We start from the raw sequence: 6,542 nt of genomic DNA on the forward strand, positions 1-6,542 counted from the left end.
CTGGGGTTCAGTTGGGCAATATGTGTGTGTGTATATATATAATTTAGGAATCCTTAATCTATAAGAGCCTTGCTATCACATAATAGTATTAACTGTGCAATACCTGTAAAGCTTAATATAAAATGCAACATGTAGAATACAGTAACACCGTGTCAGGTAAGTGAAAGGAGGACTAGCTGTTTCCTGGTTTACTGGCTAGTATTACTGCTGCCTGTTACCCACTGTGCCTCTATTGAACATTCTTCTATGACCTGTGACTTGCTTTACTGTCAGGCTGCCAGGAAAATAGAACTCTTCATAGTTCTGATAGCTAATAAGCTCTAAAACAACTGGCCAAGCCACATATCATAGGCTGGATATAAAACATGCAGACTAGAAATACAGCATAAGTTTTTAATAGTGAGAGTAATTAATCCTTGTAACAATTTACCAAGAGTCATGGTGGATTCCCCATCACTGACAATTTTTAAATCGAGATTGGATGTTTGTCTAAAAGATCTGCTCTAGCCTCGAGGGGTTATTTTGGGAAAGTTCTACGGCCTGTGTTATACAGGACGTCAGACTAGATGACAACAATGGTCCCTTCTGGCTTTGGACTCTCTGGATCAGAAGGGAAATGTGACACTGGTACAGCAACTGGAATACTTTTTGTGACCTAAATTTATAAAAACAGTTGCCTGCCAGCAAGTTGCTATAATGCTGGCACCTAGAAAATGGCAGGGGCTGTCCAGTATGATTTGACTTAGTTGCTTGCAACCCATGTCCATTGGCAAATGGGGTATCTAGCAGCAGATAACTACAAGCCTGCCACCATCCCCTAACTACTGTTAATGGGGATGTTTGGCAAAAAATGGGGATGTTTGGCTCCATGCTAGCACCCTGCCTGAGTAACTTAAATTATTTAATAATTATATAACGGATTAATTTTAACAAGTATATCTCTTAATCATTTCCCCTAATTGTGTTGACCTTTTACCTGACAACTGGGAAGAGGAAAAGCATTTATTTAAAAATGTGAAAAAGTGACACCCCGCCCCAAGCCACAGAAACTGGCAGTGGGATTCAGGAACAGGTTTAATACCTGACACAATTAGTTTAGGAAACTAACTAGGTAAAGATGCCTGTCCATTTATGTTTTGAGAAAGATGAACTTGAACAAATATACTTTGTCATATCTTCCACTGATATTTGTTAAATACAGACAGTTATGTTGTCATTCTATTAATTTTAATGTACTGTTTGTTTTAAGAGTGTGGTGTTTACATAAACATATTGTAGAACAAGAAAATTAGTTACAAGATGTAGACATGAGATGCTTGTGTTGAAAGCATCTGAAGTATGATTCAGCAGGGAAGTAATTAAATGTTGCTATTTGAGTTTAAATGGTGAACTCCTGGTCCCTATGAAGTCAATGGCAAAACTCCATTGACTTTAATAGGGCAAGGATTTTATTCACAGTGTTTTACAAGTAAGCTTTAACGTTAACATGGCCTGTAAGGTAATGGGAGAAATTCATACTTCTCTTCTTCCTAGGCTTTCAGTCAGCGTTCCTGGCTACATCCTCAGTTGAGCCAGATTCCCAGTTTGATTCCCATTAAAGTGAATGGAGCTTCCACTGAAGTTAACACTGGGGTTTTGACTGAAATATTTCCTTGATTCTAACACTAGTGCAGCTCCACTGATGTTAATAGTGGAGCAGCTACTGTAGACAAGACTTCTGGAGTATACTACTATTTTCAGCACTGCGGGGTCAAGACTTTGAAAAGTAATTAATGAGTTTAGGTGCCTTATTTGGGGAGTGTGTGTGTGTGTGTGTTTTTTTTTTTTTTTTTATGCCAAACTCGAGACACTTGAAATGGGTCTAATTTTCACAAAGTGCTAACTGCCCTCCCTCTGAGCAGCAGGTTGCCAACCTTCCAGGATTGGCATAGAGTCTCCCAGAATTGGCATGGATTTCCTGGTGATTTGTGAAAGCAATCTGGGAGATTTTAATAGGATATTTTAAGAAAATGACGTTACATTATGTTGGGGAAAAAAATCTCCCAAAATATCTTCAGTCAGATTGGCAACCCTAGCAGCACCTTGAAGGTGTTTTAACTTGGTTGGCCAAAACACTAGTAACTCCTAAAAAAAATTTAGCTATCCCATCTATATTTGTCAGGGCAGGTCTACGTGACAGCGTGATGAACATGCCGGCAGCTGTTGTTGCCTTGCCTAAATCAACATTCCCACCACTGCCACCCCATTAGTGTATAAATGTAGGTTATAAATTAATGCATATAAGACAGAGGGTTGTTAAAAGCAAAGTAATTATTTTTATGATCTAACTCCAAAGGTAGGGAAAGTGTCTTGCAAAACCCAAGATAGTAAAATTGTTGGTTTAAAATGCCTGTATTTTCTTTCCCCCCACAGATTATGGCAATGTCTACATTAGAAAGCTTTATTGGTAGCATTTATGTTGGTTTACAGGGGCAGAGATTGCAGTGTCACTACAGAATGAACTCACTTGGTTGTCTTTGGTGCCTCGCATCCTCGCTGTGAGAGGGTGTATTGGTAAAAGATGCTGTGTACCATGCATAGGCATCCCTGTGTCCCCATGACACTGTCTGGTGCAGAACCTTGTGGGATATTTTTGCAACACATTGTGGGATACCAGCAGTCCTGTCAGGGAATTATGGCAGTTTGGGGTTAAATTTGCACAATTCCCATTGCTCCATCCCATAATCTTCTTTTTGCACCATTTTTGTCCAAATTAACATCTTTATTTCTGCCAGTATTCTGGAGTTGAACTTGCACTGTTTCTTCTCCTCACAGGAGAAGAAAATATTCAGGACTACTTTCCTGAACTAGGCAGTAGCATGAGGTGTACCTGTAGCATTACTAAGGGAGATGTTCTTTGCTCAGGGATTGTTTAGCTGCTGAGAAATTGCTGGGCAAAGTGCAGCAGGATAAGAATCTGGAGGATGAAGAGACTACTTGAACTATGGACTTATTTTTTATATGTTCTTGTCTTTTTTTATCTTATTTTAACATAATCGGCCAATTTAAGGTCTGACATTGCTTGCATATACACATGCTGTCTACCTAAGTTTAGCAATGCTGTCAGGAAGCTAAGGAAGGAGGTGATTCTATAAAATGGTGTTGCCCCATTAAGTCTTATTACCATTTATTTTAGCTCCATTAATTATTATGGATCCTTTAAGGTAGGAGTGGCCAACCTTTGCTTGTATTGCATCATGCACAGCTGTCAGGGTACCAGGGACTGTGCGCCGTATGTCAGCTATATAGCAGTAGCACCTCTCCAGGTGCTCACGCTGGCCTGGTCCACATTTAAAACTTGAGTTGACATAGGTACGGAACTCGGGTTGTGAAAAATCCACATTCCAGAGTGCCGTAGCTGTGCGGTGTAGATGCAGCTAGGTTGATGGAAGAATGCTTCCCTCACCCAGCTACCATTGCTCAGGGTGGTGGAGTTCCTACATAAATGGAAAAATCCCTTCTGTTGCTGTAGTCAGTGTCTACATTACAGGGCTATAGCCATAGCTATGCTGCTGTAGTGTACAGGTATCTGTAGCATGTGACCAGTTCCTCACTCCTCCTGCTAGCCTTTGGAGTCCTTACCAATGCAAAGCCAGTCTCTTCTTAGGTTTTCTCAGTGGTCATTCAAGGCATCTGTTTCTAATGAAGCTGAGGGGGATGATGCAATTGCCTGGACTGGACTATAGGATCTGTGCACTATACACTGGTGACAAAGTGAGAGGGAGGAGCTTATGTAGGCAGAAGTTAGAGGGGAAACAAAGAATGGGGACTGGGAAGAGAGTGGAAGCACAAAGGGATGTCTGAGGTAACAAGGGGGTGAAGTGTGGAGCACAAATGGGAATTATGCAATTGAGCATTAGGGAGTACTAATGGGTAAGAGATTGGAGAGAGTAGGAATTGGGCAAAATAATCAAGGAAGAGTTTAAATTAAGATGGGGATCTGGAAGCCTGGGGCCTTAAGCACATGAGCATTCTGGTAAAATGTTATTTATTTTTCTCTCCTTTTTCACCTTCAAAGAAGGATAATAGCAGAATGAATCTAAAATTCACAAGCAGCTCCCAGGCCATCCTGCTCTATAACACCCAGCTTATTTGAAAACTTGTACCATGGATAAAAATTATGTTAGCAAGTACATCAAGGGCATCAGGAATCCAGCTGGCAACTTTTAATCTATATAAATGTAAAAATCAGAAAGATGCACATAATTAATTACAGGTTTCAGAGTAGCAGCCGTGTTAGTCTGTATTCGCAAAAAGAAAAGGAGTACTTGTGGCACTTTAGAGACTAACCAATTTATTTGAGCATAAGCTTTCGTGAGCTACAGCTCACTTCATCGGATGCATACTATGGAAAATACAGATGTTTTTATACACACAGACCATGAAAAAATGGGTGTTTATCACTACAAAAGGTTTTCTCTTCTCCCCCCCCCCCCCCCCACTCTCCTGCTGGTAATAGCTTATCTAAAGTGATCACTCTCCTTACAATGTGTATGATAATCAAGGTGGGCCATTTCCAGCATAAATCCAGGTTTTCTCTCCCCCCCGGCATTGTTAATTGGTTCATAATATTTGTATGTTCTTGTATTTTCCTATTTAGCTAAACAGAAAGTACCTGCTGTTTGAGTTAACAAGAACTAACTAAATCAATTATGGGAAAACAGTACTGGGAGGGAAAGGGTATGGAATAGATTGGAAATTTGAGGAGGGAAATGCTGTCAGGAAGAGCAAAAAGAGAGTGGGGACTGAGAAACGTATATGAAAGGGAAAGAAGAGCTCTGTGTAAGCTCCAAAGCTTTTCTCTCTCAGCAACAGAAGTTGGTTCAATAAAAGTTATCTCACCCACCTTGTCGCTCTAATATCCTGGGGCCTGACATGGCTACAACAGCATGGCACATAACACATGAAAGGGAAGTGAGAATGAACCTAAAGGAGTAAGGAGAGCCCCAAAAGGGAACAGTAGGAAAATAAAGAAAAACAGGGACTGGAAAAGGGCCATGAAAAGAAAAATGATAATTTAAAAATGCAAAAGACAAGGTAGGTGAGGGAATATCTTTTACTGGACCTACTTCTGTTAGCGCAAGAGACAAGCTTTTGAGCTCCACAGAGCTCCTCTTAAGTTCTGTGGCACTTGAAAGCTCGTCTCTTCCACCGCCAGAAGTTGGTCCAATAAAAGATATTTCCTTACCTCTCCCCTTGTCTTTCTCATAGGCAGGAGCCACCACCCCTACACCAAGACTAGCAATGCGAATGTATTTAGTAGTATTCGTAGGTAAGTACAAAACTATAATTCCACCCAGAGTGAAAGGAAGGAGCAAAATAAAATAAACTCAAAAGTGCTGTGCTGGGAAATTAAATGTGAGGTTAGGAGGATGCCCCGCAGCCTGGCAAGGCCCTATCCACGGTGTAAGTGGGCCACCAAAGGATCATAATATGTTTCCCCCTTGCTCTCGGTTCCTCGGTGCATAGGTGCTGGAAGCAGGGGGGCTGTTGCCGCACACCCTGGCTTGAAGTGGTTTCCATTAGATACAGGGTTCGCAGTTTAGTGCCATGGCTCTCAGCGCCCCCACTTTAAAAACTGTTCCAGCCCCCCTGCCTCCGGGGCTGCTTTTCCCAACACACTGGGGTGGCTCCAGGGACCCAAACACAAACAGCTGCAACGTGTGAATCTGCTCCCCAGAGTCCCCCTGGGGGGGCCTGGCTGGGCACTGCAGGCTGTGGGGAGGAGGGGGCTGAGGTAGAGCAATGCGGGGGGGGAGGCGGGAATGGACCGTGGGGAGCAGGGAGTTGATCTGTGTGTAGCACCATAGGGACAGCCGTGAACTAACCCCCAGCATTAATTACTCCCTCATGGCCGCGGGGCCTACGTGAGGTGCTTGGAAGGAGTCACGTGCTGGGGGGCGGGGGGCTCCTCCACCCCCTCGAGGGGAGAGTTGGTTGGTGCGGCCTCTCTCACTTCATTAAGGGAGGGGGAGGGGAAGGACTATGATGACGGAAACCGCTTCCTAACGGTCAGCTTTTCAAATGCTCCCGCGCGGCCTGCCATGAAACCTACGCTACCCCCTCCCCCACCCGCGGGGGCGGGGCTGCTGGGGGCGGGGAAGCGCGCGCGGCTGGGAAGGAGGAGACCTATTGGCTCACATCCGCTGGGTTGACGCATTGGCGCAGCCTCAACCCGGTCGGTCCCTCCCGCCTCCTCCTCTTTGCTCGGCGCGAGTTGAGGGCTGCAGAATCTTATTAGTCTACTCTTGATTAGGCCCCGCCTCTCCGCCCGTGGCTTTCGAGGAATTCGATTGGTTCTCCTGGACGTCAGTTACTAACACACTCCCGCCCTCTCTGTTCCTCTTGCGTACGCGCGGTGGAGGTCGCCTAACCCGGTTAGTCCTAGCTGTCGTCAATCACTTACGAAGCCCCGCCTCCTAGTGAATGACTCGCTCACGTAGGCTGTTGCGCCTTTCTATTGGCCCAGTTTGCGCCGAGGGCGTGTGCTGCGGCGGCACGGC

The sequence above is a fragment of the Chelonia mydas genome, chromosome 8, assembly GCF_015237465.2.
Source record: "Chelonia mydas isolate rCheMyd1 chromosome 8, rCheMyd1.pri.v2, whole genome shotgun sequence".
NCBI classification, from domain to species: Eukaryota; Metazoa; Chordata; order Testudines; family Cheloniidae; genus Chelonia; species Chelonia mydas.